Source organism: Patella vulgata, chromosome 9 (genome assembly GCF_932274485.2).
Source record: "Patella vulgata chromosome 9, xgPatVulg1.2, whole genome shotgun sequence".
Classification (NCBI taxonomy): domain Eukaryota; kingdom Metazoa; phylum Mollusca; class Gastropoda; family Patellidae; genus Patella; species Patella vulgata.
The window spans coordinates 2,581,938-2,600,957 of record NC_065887.2 but is presented as its reverse complement, the minus strand read 5'-3'; the positions used below and the strand labels follow the sequence as shown (position 1 = coordinate 2,600,957).

Sequence of the window (19,020 nt, the reverse complement as noted above, 5' to 3'; positions counted from 1 at the left end):
TGCACCACTAACTAGGGGAACCACGCTGGAAAATCCCAATGAACTGTCTCAGTCAAAGCGGTGATTGAACCAGAGGGTCCTAACCGCTTAGATCAAATATTATTTAGCACCCATTAGTGGAAGGGTCAGCGTTTGAAGGGACATTTAACTTTATATTGTTATATCCCTGTAAATGTCTTCATTATAGATAACACCGACGGTCAATATGTAATCTGGGTTGGACTAATTATCATACAGACTTACAGCCAATTTCAAGTTTTCTGAAGTTAGAAGTCGTTGGCTTGAAATGTATATCCAACAAAACAAATTACATTCGCGTTAGTGCAATAATTAAAATGTAAATGTAATTTACAAAATGTGAACGTATCTTGCATGGCAACCGCTTGTTAATTTTTATTATTGTTTATGTTTTAAAGAAACTGTGCTAGTACACAAACCACCATTCTTATTTTTAAAGGTCCAACACAATACCCATTTTAGCAACTATAGAAAAACAATTATTGTTCTTTCGTTAACTCACCAAAGGCTGTACCATTCTGTCTCCTTAAATTTTAAAGAAAAAAATATATCTATGGTTCTTTGTCGAAATAAAGCCACGTGCAGAATCACAAGTAACTTAATTTATATTCCATAAATGATTCAACAATATTTAGAATTCGAGTGGCTCTTCCCCACATAAAAATGACTCCTTTGTCTAATTCAATCAACACAGATATTTGGATCTCACCGGGAAAAGGTGGGCTTCTGGGCCCGGTTCCTAGAAAATTCTTAGAAGTAAGCACAAAGTCATGCTTCATTTTTGCTTACGTAAGAAACTTTATAAAATACCGTCTCTAGAAAATTCTCAAGATCGTTCTTACGTAAGAACAAGTCAAGTACGAGTCTAAGCACATTGTGACTGGTAAACTGAGACTACGATGCTCTCTAACGTCATAAAAACAATTTTGGTATGCGAATTACGTCATAAATTGGCCGGCTGCATAGTTATAAATAGATCAATGACATTAACTTCCCGGCAAATAGTCGATATAGATGCATTTGACATGTCCCCCATACACATATAAAATGTGCCACAAGCTTAAAAAGATAGGTTGCCAGGTAACGAAACATACGCCCACAGCAGCTAAGTCGTCTGAGTAGTCACGAAGAGTTGTCCTATAGTTTTTCTATTCTGACTAAGAGTAACAACTCATTAAGTAATTATTAAAAAATTGTTTGGCTTTTAGTTCTGCCCAATGCCAACGTTTGGTATACGAAACATTTAATATCAGGGATTTAGCTGTTCAAGTTATCAAAATTCATTGAAAATCTATACTTGTTGTCTCAAGACATAAACTCTGTTTATAAATCTAAAGTCAATAGTATAATAACTTTTGCCTGTAGAGCATCCATAAGATTTTTCCAATATTTATGACAAAATAAACATTTTACCGTTGGTACACGAATCGTGTACAAAAAATGTTTTTCAGCGCCATTTGTAACAAGGCACTCGAAGAACTATATCCTTATCTGGAGGGCATGCGCAATAGATACTATCGAGGTAGCCTGGAATAACTAGACGCTAGAGATTGCCATTCGATTGAGACTTCTGGCGTATTACAGTAAAACAGAAACGATTGAATCTAAATCAGGTGTGTCATACAGTATGCTATTCTAAAAGTATCAGTTGTTGTACTTGTAGACTACTTGTCGAGGGGAAATAAAATTGTCAATTTACTCCTATTTCAGGGGGGTTGGATGGCTGAATGGTTAGCGTGCGCGCGCTGTATCATAAAGTCTGTCATTGAGTTGACTGGCGTGGTTTCGAATCCCCGGTTGTACGTGGCAACGAGTAGGGTCGCCTGTCCAACCTCGTGGGTTTTCTCCGGGTCCTCCGGTTTCCTCCCACTGCTAAAGACCCCTACGCGCAAGCGAATTATTGAAATAAAATTAAACCATATGTTAGTCCCGAAATGACCTAGTTTGTGTCGAGTGGACGTTAAACCCCATTTCTCTCTCTCTCTCTCCCTATTTCAAATTTTTGCTTTTAAATTGGTTTCTTTCTTTCAAACCAATTATAACAAAATAGTTGAAGAGATATACATAATTTTAGGCCCTTGTAGACTTTCTTAACCTAGATTTTCATAACAATACACGTGTTGAAAACTCGGACTTAGTTCAATGCAAAACGGCGGACAATAATGTTAGACAAGATTTACCGAGCATGATTTTTAGTGGGTGTACAACTAGTGGGAGGCTGGATTAAAGACTTTACGATGACGTATGCGAATAATAAATAATCATTATATGTAGGGTGACCCGTGCACTCTACAGAAAGTTGGTCTCGACACGGCTAAATGTGCACGCTTCAGTTGCGTGTCTCGAACTGATTTCTGACTACCCCGCACTCTCTTTGAGTCGATAAATAGCCATGGCACGTGCAATTCTCTACAAATATATCAACTATTAGTATTACAGCCGTAAAAAAATCTATTGTTGACTAGTTTGAATAGCAGTAAAATTTAGCTTCTTGGTTATTACAGCAGCTTTAGAAATTACGTTTGTTTTATTTTTTTAAATTGCTTTATCATTAACTGTACAGTTAAGAGCAGCATCTTTTGGTTTAGTACAAATAATATCCCTGAATCACTTTCGTTAGCAGGAACATGATACTAGCAGTAGTTTTATTTTACTTTTACAAGTTTCTTAAACCAATTGTTGAGTTGGCTAGAGTGCTTATTTCTAAATTCAATTTCTTGTTCTAGCTTTCTGTTATGTTTCGTAAAAAAGTAGTCTTGATTATCCCCAACTTGTCAATCAGACGTAGAATGGTCGATAGACTGGTTAAGCGAGATTAATTTCAAAACAAGGGCACGTAATCTATCTTTTACTCAAAAGTGTATGGATGTTATGGACGACACTTGGAACCAGTTTTCAGTCTATTATTTATAGATGATTAATGGTCATAGCTTATTAAGTACAACATGATCGTTTATTTAGTGACTATAATTGTGTGAAACTGATTTGAGGCTTGGCATATATATAAATGTTGTGGCGTAATTGTCGAGATATTTGGAGATATTTATTTATGGTGGGTCACCCTATATTATATGACTGTAACAAACGTATATTCCAAAGTACAAGGCCATGCTGCTTTATTATAGTGTAGATCAAAATTCCAACCTTGAAGATTCCATTTGAATTTGGATAAAAAAAAAAAACTAGAACCTATCTTAATCATTTATCAAAGAGCATGGATAATTATTTAACAATCCACAGATAATGGGCTAATGTCGTTCAAGAGACACGTCAATAGCAAATAGCTGTACTTCAGTGAATTTTATACCTCAGATGGTGTCTAGTTTTTTTATATGCCATATATGCCCCACTGGACAATTGTTGACTCGATCATCTTCTACCGATGAAATTGGTGGGCCTCGGGGAACGTCGGGAACATATTTTGCAGGACAACAGGCCGGGGGAGTCATCCCCGGAGCTTTCTAGATGGCGGTATATTGATCGAGTATTTTATGGCAACAAGAAAGATTACGTTTAATGGAAAATTCCAATAAGCAATTTATTTTTAGAAATATTTAGACCATATTTAAATGTTGTTTTAATATGTATTTTCATAAACATTTTATGCAGATAGATTATTATAGTGAAGGTCACTGTGGATAGAAAATAAGATTTTGTGTGAAATTGGTGTCCCAGAAACAAATGGGTTCACTGACATCAAAATATCTGATTCTGCAAATTTTATTTATACCCATCATGATCCACGCGAAAATAAACCCTCTTCTCAGATAATTCATAACCTTTCCGTTTCATTGAAATTCCAATAAACAATTTATTTTCCGGTTTCGGGGTTATGACCCCCGAGCGAAGCCGGGCATTCTTCTAGTTAGATATATTTCCACATGGAAAACAATCGCCATTATGGAATGTATTTTGATTTCCGTTTTTAATTCATACCATCTGGGTCACTCTGATAAAACATATTAGAATTAATAAAACGGAAGAAAATGAAGATTAATTAAAAATCCGCTATTTTGGAATTCAGTTTGTCGGTTATTCTAGAATTCAACCAAATGAAATTGAAAACCATGTGAAGATAAGTCGGAAATTTGATAAATGTTTGAATAGTATGTTGACAGTCTCTTTCTGAGTTTTATAATAATCTGCCATACATAATGTTTAATTTTATAATTTAATTAGATTATGCCCGTCCATTGCTAAGACTATTTAAGTTTCATTCCGATCTGTTTAGAAAATATTGTTATACTTGTACAGCATAGCTATCATTGGCTTAGAAACAGAAATGAAATGAAATGAAATAAGTTTAACGCCCTAACTGGTTGAACTTTTCATTCAACACCGGGATCGAACCCCCTTCTTCATAGTTAGTGAGTCCCTCGTCGACCATGGCTCCCGTAGACTTTCTGGTTAGAGAGCCCTTTTCCCTTGACCACCCTGGCTCTCTTACAAAGAAACTCATACAAAATGATTTACTTGGGTTTTAGAAAATCAGGCTAGTTCAGTTGTATACAGAAAAACACATAACTAATTACATATAGTTTTATGATGGAAAGTGGTGTAATTGTGTTTAGTTTTGAGGCCGGAAACTCCTTGGGGGAAAACCCAGATGTGCTTTTGAAACTAACTGTCGAATGGAACGCGACGATATAGTGTTATTGTAAAATTAAGACGGTACACACAATAAGACACAACAGCTGTACTGCTCATGCAGTGAAATGATACAATTGACACAGAAGATAATACATTCACAACTTTCAAGCATAACATTGTAGATACATAAACTCCTAAAATACTAACACTGACAGACACCTCGGCAAGCATCGTATATATGACAAGAGAATAGTCATCGACAGATCAATCCTTTATCCGGACTCTTAAAAAAATACAGAGGGAGAGAGAGAGAGAGAGAGAGAGAGCACTCGAAACAAATTAATTCATTTCGGAACTAAAATATGGTCCATTTTATTTCAACAATTCTCTTGTGCGTAGGGTCTTTAGCAGTGGGAGGAATACGGAGGAACCGGAGAAAACCCACGAGATTGGACAGGCGACCCTACTCCTTGTCACGTAAAACCGGGGAATCGAAACCACGCCAGTTGACTCAATGACAGACCTTATGAAACAACGCGCACGCACTAACCAGTTTGTAATTTTTTTTATAAACATTAGCCAGTGTTAAAGAAACATTTCATTTCAGACTGAAATTGAAACAGACGAAGCTCTCACTTATGACAATATCATTGTATAATTTATTTAGATCTATGTCCCAAGCAAATGGGTGTACTTCATTCCCTCGGAACACCAGTCTATATTGTTCTGTAAACATATACATAACTTTTAATCATTAATAACTATATCATATCTATTAACGCATCACGTGACTCGCACACGTCAAATTTAACACCCAGTTATCACAGCGTGACATTATTCCAGTTACACATTTAATAACATTAACATACCCAAACAATAACATTTAGTAAAGAAATATTTAACGTTTATATTACGTTTTTAAAGCAAACTTTAATGACAGAAAATTACATAAAATCATATACGGATAATATCTACGGTATATCTTTATCCACTTTTCGCAAATATGCCTTTTTCACACCTTAACCTCTAATTAAACTCGCATTTATTGACTTATGGTAATCTCGTAAATTCAATCAGTCATTAATTTTAATTTTTCCTGGAAAACTCTGCCTGCATCCCTAGACTTAACCAAGGTTTTTTTTTACGCTAGCCGTTCTTACCATAATTTAACCTTATATTCAAAAGTTAAATTACACATTTTACTTGGCTTACATCATAAGTCGCAAAGTTAGCTTTACTTAGCTAAATACATAGATGGTCAGAATAAACACAAAAATAACAAATCTCAGCAGAAAAGAGGCCAACCAAGCATGAAAACTATGAGTAAATCACTCACAAACTTCATTTCCTAGCTATGTCGTCTTTCTACTTTGATCTGGAGACACCATTATTTCTTAATTTTGTCCCCTACCCGTTCCACTATTATTTCTTATATCCCTATAATTTATAAACCTATTCCCTACAAGGCCCACTTTAAATCAATACCCCACTTCAACAATTCGTTACGGTTAAATTAACCTTATCTATTAAATTTTTAACCTACAGGTCAACCATAACAATAAAGGTATTATACATATATCCTACAGTTAAATTTTAAACACCTCTTATCTAAATTTAATGTTATGTTAATTACTGAGCATTATTTGGTTTTTTAAACAAATTTACATATTCAATTTTTCAGAAAAATGTATTTAATCATTTGCGAATATTTTCATCAAATTTTTGTCCACCATTTTTGTTTTGGTTACTGATTTCCATGGGTTTTCTTATCTTCCAGATTTCTTCCAGGGCACTCGATCCTTGGTCATGTGCACAAAATGAAATATGTAGCAATGTTATTTTTTATTTAACCCAGAATTAAATGTTTATGAAATTATAGCTGATTTTATGTATCAACTTATCAATGATTTCAATTTGTCTACGTGAGATATGCCTTGTCTATAAATAGGAAATCAATAATTAGTAGTGGAAACACATTTTGAACAAAGCACACAAAATTTTGGCCTCACAGAACAAATATCATATAAAAAGTTCCGCATAGTTGCAAATATCTTGCCCACATATTGTTGCAATAAAATAAAATTTGTACACTACATAATTTGTGTGCACACTACATAATTTTCATGCACCCTAATTACTAAATTTAGAGAATACATTTGTTCTGTTACACATGAGGACAAACCTACAGACATAACACATAACACAATACATCGATATCTTTAAAGAACAAATGTTTATATCAGACCAAGTCAGTTACATATACAGTAGTTCATCCTGTTATATTTAATGACATAGGCTACCGTTTCTTAGATGACACTGTTATTGTTTATTATTATATAACTATACTGTTATTGTTAATTTTCATATAACTATAATGTTAGTGTTTATTATTATAAAACTATACTGTTATTGTTTATTGTATGTCTTCAATGTCGTGTCATACCAGTTATATTTACAGTAACTTGTACTGTAAGTATCTGGTTATTGTCAGTAAAATCACCAAGTTTATCCGTGTCTATATCTACAGCACCTGTACTATCACCAGGTTTAAATGTATTTGTACCTTGTTTAACTAGTGATTTACTCTCATCATTGATATTTAACAGTTTTACTGTATAAATAGCTTTAACAGCTTTAATAGTGTTATCTTCTACTTTCTTCAATCTCAGGTCAATAAATAATCTTGATCTACCATGTCTAACACGTACACACCATGGTAATCCTTGTATTATTACATCATCACTATTGTACACCTCGCCTCTCTTCGCCTGATTCAAACTAAAACTACTGGTAAATGTTGTTGGTGTTTGTACTTCACCCAGTAGTTGTTTTAAACAGTCTACATCGACCTCCACCATAGAATAACATGGATGTCTGATTACAGGTTTATGTAAATTTGTTGATATGTTGTAATCTGTTTGGGATTGAACATCTGTTAATCCATGTTTATCTACAGCTGTAATTATGGATTTATGTTGTAATATACGATCAGCATATTCACACCATTCTTTCATTTTAGATGTCATCTTGTCATCATCTTCTACTAGTTTGGTTAGTTTACTGTTTTCATCTTCACCAATTTTATTGATGTCATCTTTAATTGTTCCTCCAATCTTTCTGACTTTTTCACAAATATTGTCTATTTGTTTATCAACTCTATCACAAGCTGTCTTACATGAGTTGTCCATGTCAGATATTTTGATCTTCACAAAGTCAGAATGTTCTTCTAACTGTTTTATCTTCTTTTCTGATTCAGTTTTTAGTTTCATGACAATTTCTCTCATCTCCATATCAATGTCATCTATATCCGCTAATACATGCCCTGTATGATCCACCATAACACAAACAGAACAGCATGGTTTGTTACAATCTCGACAATAAACTTCTATTTCTTTCTTCTTGTGTTTTGTACAGTACTGTTTATCATCATCGTCGTCTTCTAGATAAAAGTTGGTGACAAACTGACTGGCACCGCCTGATGGTACTGCTGTTTTTTGTCTACAGACAGGGCAGTTAAACTTGTTGAAATGAGCCTGAGCCTTGATGTATCCATCTATACATTGTTGACAAAACGTATGACAACATGGCAGTAGCTTGGGTTTAGTAAAGTTATTTAAACAAATAGAACAGGTATATATAGAAGCCATCTTCAAATCCCATGCAATCAGAATGATTAAAAACTGCAGTTATTCTATATATATCCACACAGAAAACATCATTTGATTAAACACGTTACCAAAGATCCAGTTATAATACGATATATTTTAGAAGGTGTTATGCTGCAAATGTACTAATCATCGCCGATTTGCAAAGTACAATTTTATTGAGCCGAAGAGGAGTACGCATCACGTGTATATACTGTTTGTGTACATAGGTGTCATGTGATACTATTAGTATAACCCTATTAGATCATATGTCAGTTGATGTTTACTTATCGCTACATTTATTTGGTCTAACATCGTCTATAATCTATTTTTATCACCCAATAATACATTCTACAGTAGATATCGCTTGTGTGATATATTTCATAATCTACTGCGATATCTCCTTAGGACATATCGCTTTACATGAATTTGATTGGTCAGTTGAAAAGGAACTACTGTTTTTTTTATTTTCAAAGAACAGTTCATTTCTTATTAAAAGTAACTTTTTTTTTATTAAAAATGAACTATTGTTATTCAATTGATCTTGATGGAAACACTGGGTCAATATAAAGGACTTTGCAATGGTTGAATTGCTGTCAAAAAATGATGTATCACTACGCCGTAATGTTCAGTAAAAGTCAAATCTACAGCAAAGAATTATATTTATCTATTTGTGCATGTAAGAAAGGATTGGGTGATAAATAAAATCTCCTACTCGTCTCTTTTGATATCAAAAAATATCAACACTCGTTGATAAAGTAAAAAAAAACTCGGCAGAGCCTAGTTTTTTGTTACTTTATCAACTTGTGTTGATATTTTTTGATATCAAAAAAGACTGGTAGGAGATTCTCTATATAACCTCAATTTTATAAATTGTCAATTTCTGTTATCACAATACACCAACTACTTTCAATTAACGCATTGGATACATTACCCGAGCAGAAATCAAAAGTTCTAAAACATCCAGTACGGTGTTTAAATACGCAACCGCCTAATTCCTCGTCTAATAGCATCAAGAGATTCGCTAGATATAAAACATCAGATACCATCTTTCGTCCATCAAATCTTATTTTCAATTGTGTAATGTAGCATCAACTATTGTGTTATGTAGTATCAACAAGTGTGTTCTGTAGTATCAACAATTGTGTTATGCAGTATCAACAATTGGATAAAATAAATGTACATGAACTAGGAACCACCTTTTTGGGGCCCTGAATTCGTTGATACTCATTCGTTAAATTCACTTGTTAACATAATTTTGGACCATTACTGTTAATTAATATATAAGTTTTTTGTATAAATTTGGTGGAGGCACCTTGGAGGTACGGAGTCCTATCATTTGACCACTCTCACCCCTTGGAGGTACGGGTTCCCTACAATTTTGACACTCTCACCCAATGGGTGGGACGCCACTGTCTTGGAGCCCTCCATGTGTAGAACGTCGTTGTAAAGGGAAAGGGTGTCAGATATAGAACGTCCGTGTAAAGGGAAATCCCATCGAGTATAGAAGATCTTTGTAAAGGGAAATCGCGTCGAGTGTGCAGCACTGACAAGGGGAAACCACGCTGGAAAATCCCGACGAAATTTTTCATGAAATGAAATGGGTTTAACGTCCTACTGGGCTAATGAAGACGGGCATACGACATACAGTGTGCTACGAGGGAAATTTTGCCCGGGCAGCGGCACTATCGCCTACTCTTATATCGAATTCCAACTGCCATGGGATCTTTTACGTGCATTCCAATATATACTCAGGACCTCAGTTTTTCGTCTCAGCATTATATAACACTTTTTAGATGAAACAGTGGATAGGCCAGGGCTTGAAAACTAATATCTTTAAGCGTCATTTTTACCTTTTACTGTAATTAGTAGTTATCTCTGTACGAGGTTTCATTATGGATAAGATATATAAAGTTTATTATATTGACCCTTATAGCGATAAGATGATACTTATTGAAACATGTTCTAGTAGAATAAAACCAGTGATTCATATGAAAAATACTCTTCAAATAAAGTAGGGGATATTCAGAAACAATACAAAACTGCGGAAACCAGTGTATATAATAACAGGCCAATTGCCTACACATGAACATAAACAGTTCATATGGGCGGCTTATCTGACGGCCCCAATTCACTCGCAAAGAGATACACTGTCAAAAGTGAAAATGGACGTTTTTGATTTTTGTCTTAATAATGAGTAATTGCTCCGCCTTATCGACACTGGTATTTGCTTATATACTCTTCAAAAAAAGTAGGGGATATTCAGAAACAATACAAAACCGCGACAATGCACTGCTGTTTTTATTAGAGGTAACCAGTATATGTTAATAACAGGCCAATTGCGTACACATGAACATAAACAGTTCATATGGGCGGCTTATCTGACGGCCCCATTTCACTCGAAAAGAGATAGACCGTCAAAAGTGAAAATGGACGTTTTTGATTTTTATCTTATTAATGAGTAATTGCTCCACCAATCCTCAGACATTCAGCAATTCGTCGTGGCATGCTCCTAATCAACCGTCCAATCACGATTTTGGGCAATCTGACCCACACCTCTTGCAGTGCCACGGCCAATTCTTGCAGTGTTGTCGGTTGCCGTTGACGTCGACGAACACGTCTGTCGATCAAATTAAACGTAACACACTAAAGCAAAGATACGCTATACAGTAAATCTTATGCAAGAACCGATAGGAAAGCAAACATGGATAGGATAAACCAGCACGCGGCAGTTGTCGTCAACCCTTCCTCAGTGGTTCTTCATCTGTGAACATACTCTCAAAGCATGTCAAGTGTCCATGACTATTTATCATATCACAACCTGCATAGGTATTTACATTTCAATATCCCCTACTTTTTTTGAAGAGTATATATTGACTTATTACATTGTACTTGATAACGATAAGAGGATAAACCATTCTCTAGAAAACGTCTTACTGTGGGTCAACATTGTATAGTATTAAAGTTAAAGATACATTATGGGAGATAAAATAACGAGATGGCAGTTCTCGCTATAATAGTTAAAAACTAGATAGTGTAAAGATAATTTGCTGAAAATTTCAGTCAAATTGATCCACTATGAGCCGAGAAAGAAGCGTGTGAAATTTTGGCATAGTCTCGGTCATCATTACTTAAATCATTAATATAAACAGCAAGTCTCGATTATCCACTTTTTTTTATTTAATTATCAACGGCCGTTAGCGGCATATAGGAATCTAATCCAGCCAACATCGAAGGCTAGCCTTGACATCGAGAGTTTATTATGGTCTGGATAAGTTAATTAATGTCTAATTGATAATTTAGATAACATTTCAGGCCTAAAGAAATACTTGTGATAAGCAGATTTTGCTCTTGCATAATGCATGTTTAAGTAATTGATACTCTGTAAATGTTTTTATTCATGAGTTTACAATTATATTGTCATATGAATAATATTATAATAACTCCAGTAATATATACATATACAATCCAAAATACACAACAACAAACTGACCAAGTCATTTAAATACAAATAATATTTACAAAATACATAAAACAGAATTACTTTCCTGGTTTCTATAGATGTTTTGGATATATGATATATTACATGTTTATGTTATATTTTGTGTGGGCGTATTCAGATGGGGGAGGCATGGAGAGGGTGGGGGCTGATGGTACAGGGCTATAATATTCCTAATTGATAGTGGTAATTGGCGTACATTGCTAAACATGAAAGTTGAAATATTGTTTTGAGTGGCATTTGGTAAATGGACAGTAACACAATAGAAACAATTTATGTAATAACAATTGCTGGTTTATTAACCCATTGTTAATTATAAACATTATTCAGTGTGCAATAATTATTTAGCTTGTTCAAATTATATAATATATTATTATTTGCTAGATAAAGACGAGAGAATAATCTTCGAAATGTTGCATGTTAATAAACCAGTAATTGTTATTACAAATATAGATTTTAATGTGTACTCTAGCAATGATTATCGTGAAGCCTCTGTGGTCGTCTTGTATCCAAACCTTGTTCTGTAGTTAATTGACACCTATCTTATGACAGCATGAATAGTGAATGCCCCAGACTCAACCCTGATCTAAGTGATTTTAATAAAAAACTGATAAAGAATGAGATACGATGACCTATGGTCGACAACAACAAGTTAAAAACAAAGACAATAATATAGAACAGATAATATTATACAATAAATTATGCTGATATGACAGTAATAGTTATATAAATAAACAACAAACACATCAAGTTATAAAAATATGAAAGAACTTTCTTTTTCTTATAAAAAGTAAATTATATTACCCTGTTTCATGAATTTATTGCTTCTATGTTAAATACCATGATGTAACGGAGGAATAACATGGGGAAAATGAAAGGGAGATGAAAGGGTGTGTGTGTGTTGTGGATGGGGATTGGTTTGTGATGAATTGTTGGGGGTTTAATAGGGGAAAAATGAAAAGGATAAAGAGGGAGGGAAGATGAAAGGGTGTTTGTGTGTGTGTGCGTGTGTGTTGGGGAGGGGGATTGGTTTGTAATGAATTGTTGGGGGTTGAAAACGGGAATATGAAACGAATAATGGGGGAGATGAAAGGGAATGATTTAATAAGAGAAGCGATACAATGACAGAAACGGATTGGCGAAAATGAATATGAGTGGAATGAATGAGAAAAGTGAAAATGGGAAATAATTGGCACATAAAAAGGTGGAATAATGAAGAGTTATGGAATTATGGAATGAAAATGGATGAATGGGAAAAATGAAAATGGAATCTGAAAAGGATGAAAATGAACATGTATAATTGGAGGAGATTAGAAGGACTACATGTTTACAATGGGGAGTGTGAATGAAAAAGAAACCTACAACTACTGTAAAAGAAAATCATGAACATGATGAAAAAGAGAGATAGGAAAGACAAATAGTAAAATATATTGATTAATCTTAGGACGGAAAGGGGAGATAATATTCACCAACAAATGAAAGGGTAAAAATGTGCTTAATGTAAGGGGGTGATAACAAAATGAAACGGTAAAACAATAGATGATAATGACACATGGCAAAAAATGATGACAATAATAGTTATGATGATGATGATGGTGATGATATGTCTGGGATTGTGACAATGGTGTCCTCAGGGAAATGATAATTTATGGCGATGCTGATATATAGAAACATTCATGATGATGATTTTCAAGATGGATTATAAACGCAGATGATAATGATAAAGATATAAGGGATTGTGACAATGATGCAGGGAAATAATATTGATGATTGATGCTGATTTTGATAATAAAACCATAAACCTTGATAATGATTCCTGATTGATTTTAATTTTAATTGAAACAATATTTTATTCATTTGAAACGAACCGAACATTCTATTCTAAATTCACGATGGACTATTGATAACGATGAATCCCAGGAAAAATGATGTCTTGGAAACATAATTATGATGATTAACAATGATGATTAACGATGATGATTAACGATGATGAAAATGATGATGATGATGATGTAATGATGAAGTAATATGGTGATGATGACGAAGATAATTCTGTCTGAGAACGATAATGGTAATGATGATCACTCTTTGAATAGTAACCATGACAATTTATTTCTCTATATCTTATTATCAGAGAACAAATTCTTAACAAATCAAATCACCATGTTTCTTAAAAATAATACTGGTACTATAGTTTTACATCATACTAATCGGTTAGCACTTCAACTTCAGTTTGTTTATTATATTGAAATATCACAACAATAAATAGAAAGCCGATCTTCAATAACATGTATCGTGACGTTTGGATTGATGAATGTGCCATCACAATTTCACTGGGTAATGTCTTAAAACTTGCGCTGAATATTATTACAAGTGTTATGTATATTATACTTGGCGTCAAATGTCTAGAACATGTCATGCTATGGGTCCCCATTGAATTGTTAGTGGTAAATACTTTTGCCAAATGGGGGAACCCACGTAGTCACACTGTTCATCGTTTTAAAACTTGACTATGTATCATATGAGATCATTAATACATTATTGCTTTGAACCATCTATAAATATTTCTTTCATCATCTACCAATGTTTCTTTTATGATGAAATTTATAAGTCACATCCCATGTTGATTCAGGTCGAGCGTCACATGTTAAAGGAATTTCATGATTTTCACTTCCAAGACATAATTCACTTCCCGTTTGCTGAATTTGCTGACCCTGTAAAAAATAATTTTTATAACTTCTAAAATAACTGAATTTACAAGATAACTATCTCACATTAAAAATGCAACACAGTTTTTAAGACCATGCAAAAATAATTGTACTATTTGACTTTTAAAATAAGCGAACAGTAGGACGTTAAACTCCATTTCATTTCATTTCATTTAAAATAAGGGAATGACAAAATTAAATACGACTTTTATATCTCTATTGACGATATGTATCTAAGTATACTGTAATAAAAACAAATGGTGTTTAATTTCCTTCTGTTCTGCTCGGATTTGTCTAATGAAGACAGGGCAATACCATGTCGTATGGTATGAGCGAAATTTTGCCCAGAGAGCGGCGCTCCAGCCTACTTTTAGATCACCTTTCAACAGTCAAGTGGTCTTTTTCCTGCAGGACAATGTCAAGTCCTCCATCCTTGGCCAACGCCTTGAGCAAACCCTTGAGACCCATCCCCCCACCCCCGACTAGTGGGCCAGCGTTTTACTCACAGGGCCACTGTGGCTCCCGAATTATTTTGGAGAAACTATCAATGAAATGTTTTTGTTCACGCACATTTTTCGTCTCATTGACCATTGAAAATAGAACTTGAAAAATCTCGGGCATTCAACTGGAGAGTACTTATATAGGTGTCTCAAATGAGAAATCAGTGATCTACATGGTTACCCCTAAATCATAAAACTCTTGCATACCTGTAATTTCCATATATGGTGACCACATGCACCTAGATATAATTTCTTATCGTCTGTCCGGATGCAACTATTGTTGTCATCACTACTGTTATATAGGTGAAGGTTGCCATGAGAAGTCAAACTAAAAACCTGAATAACAAAAGTATTACAGGAATTATACAGGTAAGATACATGTTTAATGTGAAAATATAAATTACGATTCATATAGTGTGAAATGAAACTAAATGAAATGGGGTTTAACATTCTACTGTTCTGCACCTATACTGGGCTAATGGAGACAGGTATACATCATACAGTGTGCTAATGGAGACAGGTATACACCATACAGTGTGCTAAAGGAGACAGGTATACACCATACAGTGTGCTATGAGGGATAATTAAGACGGACATAAACACCATGCAGTGTGTTATAAGGGGAATCTAATTCAGATCTTGGTTTTCTGTACAAACAACTACACACTGTCCTATGAATGGGATTCTAGATATAACCATTCACATAACTCATATTTTATGGGAAAAAATCACTGGTTTTATTCTAAAAGCACCACGTTTCGACAAGTATCCCCTTATCCTTATCATTGTGCTTGATAGCAATAGGAGGATATTTTTTGAAATGCCATGCTTTTAGAATAACTCTGAGAATGTAATATTTTGCGGGAGGGGGGTCATTCTTATTACAGACCTGAGGCTGGGGTAAAACATTAAAGTCGACTAAAATAAATTAAGAAAGAAAATGTTTAAACCTGCCGAAATCCAAATTTACCTGAGTATTTTTCTGTCCTTGACAAGCTGAGAGAATTATTCTTCCATTTGCTTGGACAGTAAGGCACTGTAAAGACAACTGATGACGAAACTACAAAAAACAGGAAATAAGTATTAATGAAGAAGAGGATATGCCATACAGTGCGAAATTTTACTTGCCCAGCCGCGTGACAATCTAATTCTGATTTATACCTGCCTCAGGGTGTCTTAACTGTGCTGTCAATGGTCTACAATGTGCTGTCAATGTGCTGTCAATGGTCCTTACTGTGCTGTCAATGGTCTGCTATGTGCTGCCAACGGTCTAAAATGTGCTGTCAATGGTGTACTATGGGCTGCCAATGGTCTACAATGTGCTATCAATCGTCCTTACTGTGCTGGCAATGGTCTACATCTTTTAAATCCTAATTTACAACACTAACTAGGTTAATAAAGATGCCATGCAGTGTGAAATGAAATGAAATGGGGGTTTGATGTTCTACTCCGACTGGGCTACTGAAGAAAAGCGTATGCTATACAGCGTGCTATGGGGTCAATTTTGCTCTGACAGCGGCGCTATAGCCTACTTTTATATCGAATTCCAACTGTCAAGGGTTCTTTAACGTGCACACAAATGTGTATACTGGTCCTCAGCTTTTCGTCCTATAAAAAATGACTATTAGTTGTCCCTTGCCAGGCCCTAGGACCTTGTTTTTGCTTTTATCCCATCCAAATGAACAGACACTCATCTAGCACTAGCGACTAGGGGAAACCCCACTGGAAAATCTCAAATGGTACGAGATCTAACCTGGGACCTTCTTGTTCGTGATGTAACATGGCTCCAGTAACTATGACAACAAGAACATAACCTACCTCTCCGAATGCCAGATCTGATTGGTCAGGGACAGGTAACTCTGGTATAACATTCTGTAAATACCATTTAAAACTTTTACATTTTAATCTGGTACGTAAAGTCTGTCTTTCTTGTATATCACCTACTTCTACTTCATCTATATTCTGCAAAACAAAATCAATCAATAAGCGATTTTGATATCCATCTATAAACATCCCTGGCACAACCTGTATCAAATATAATATACAAGTCATCCAGTTATAAAATGAAATAAAATAGGGTTTAACGTCCTACTGTTCGCTCTGACTGAGCTAATGAAGAAGGGGATGCGCCATATAGGGTGCTATGAGGGAAATTTTCCCCGGACAGCGACGCTATAGTCTACTCTACGATCAAATCCCAACTGCCTAGTATTCTTTGACATGCACGCCAATGTGCACACCCGACCTCTGTTTTTCGTTTCATCTTAATGACAATATGTTGTCCCCCTCTGTCCTGCACCACGACTGATCATCCTGATGAACTTTTTGGGGCAACACTACTGATCAAAAACAGAACCTCCATGTTAGCATTCCAACGTCTTATTCACTGAGTCACGGTGGCTCAATAAGGCATATTAGTCTTTGAACACTTATATAATAAACTATTTTACGCGCCAGAGCCAATAGTTATCTTCCCTTTGCCCCAAATCAAATCACTCATTACAGCAATCTGTAACTGGATGATAAATACTTCATTTCTGGGAAATATATTCTAACAAGTCAAATAGCTCATAGAAAGTGAAATATTTACCAGTTAATTACCAGGTTGTATTTATAAAAAGTGAAATATTAATCAGTTAATTACCAGGTTGTATTTATAGACAGTGAAATATTAACCATTTCATTACCAGTGAGTATTTATAGAAAGTGAAATATTAATCAGTTTTACCAGGGGGTATTTATAGAAGGTGAAATATTAACCAGTTTATTACCAGGGAGTGTTTATAGAAGGTGAGATATTTACCAAAGAAGAATAAAATATATTTTTGTAATCATCCATCCATACTTCTGCTACACGTCGTAGATTTCTAGCAACCGTCTGTCGTCCCCCATCAGGGAAGCTGTGTGGTAGAACGCTGCGGAACACGTGACCTACTCTCGAACAGGGTAAAATCTCCAACAGACCTCCACACATCCAAGCCTGAAAGTAAAATCAATTAGGATTAGTACAGTTCCGATGTGCCATTTGCATTTTGTCAAAACAGTATAAAAATAACTCAGTTCAATTTAATATTTACAAGGGTATGATGAATTGATATTTATCAACATTCAGAATTCTCAAATATGGCTCTACCAGGTCTCGTAATTTGAGAATAAAATTGTGCAAAAATGGAATCCTGAATAAGTTATGACATATTGATATTTATCAGCATGTTTAAATATGTCTCTGTCGGGTCTCGTAATTTGAGAATAAAATTGTGCCAAAAATGGAATCCTAAATATTGATAAAGTTCGTCCTGAATCTTCCTGTAATGGTCTGAACACTTCACACCACATATCCTGCTGACAAGTATTTCAAGCCTTGTGGGCAGCTTTCAGCAAACAAGGGGCATAACTCTATAGATATTAATCTGATATAGAGGACAATAACTAGGAATCAATTTATCATAATACAAAGTGTCAGAAAACTCTGATGAAAAGTCTGGACTGTATATTATTGCTGACAATCATTAGAAGCAAACAAGGGGCATAACTCCCCTTATTAATCTGACTTTGACGAAATGAAATATTAATTTCTCATCTTACCACTATAACAGCTTCCTGAAGGTTTCAGAAAAATATGTTGTGCTGACAAGCACTACATGCAGTACATACAGGTTTCAGCAAAAAGGGGCATAACTCTTAATATGTGTGCTTGTAAAAATCAATGTCACTCAATGTACGTATAAGCACCATAGTTCAAACTTCCGTACTTGTTGGCCCGCAGTTTCAATGAGACAGGAAACCAGTTCACGCTTCTGGTGATCGATTAATTGTGGCTGGTATCCAGTTTTCTCTGATTTCGGTTTGTATTTTAGAAAGTTTGCAGTTTATAAGCCTTTATAATCACAAGTCGAAGAAGTGTTAATCAAAGTTATCATCACTTATTTTGTCCTCGATTTTCAATGATTAACTGCAATAGGCATATGAAGCTCTTGTATAATGCATATTTTACTAATTTCACTCGATGAAAAGTGGTATTAAATTGTCTATCTCACCTTGTGCACGACACTTATAGTCTT

General features: G+C 34.8%; 1 long non-coding RNA gene across 1 annotated transcript; it reads right to left on the bottom strand.

The window, feature by feature from the left end:
• Window positions 1–14,417: 14,417 nt before the first annotated feature.
• On the bottom strand, window positions 14,418–18,701 carry LOC130014342 (uncharacterized). The gene is made up of 5 exons (XR_008789303.1): window positions 17,763–18,701; window positions 16,778–16,921; window positions 15,930–16,019; window positions 15,167–15,295; window positions 14,418–14,465 (listed from the first exon to the last, which is right to left on the bottom strand). It is a non-coding gene; the product is annotated as an uncharacterized LOC130014342 (long non-coding RNA).
• Window positions 18,702–19,020: the final 319 nt, after the last annotated feature.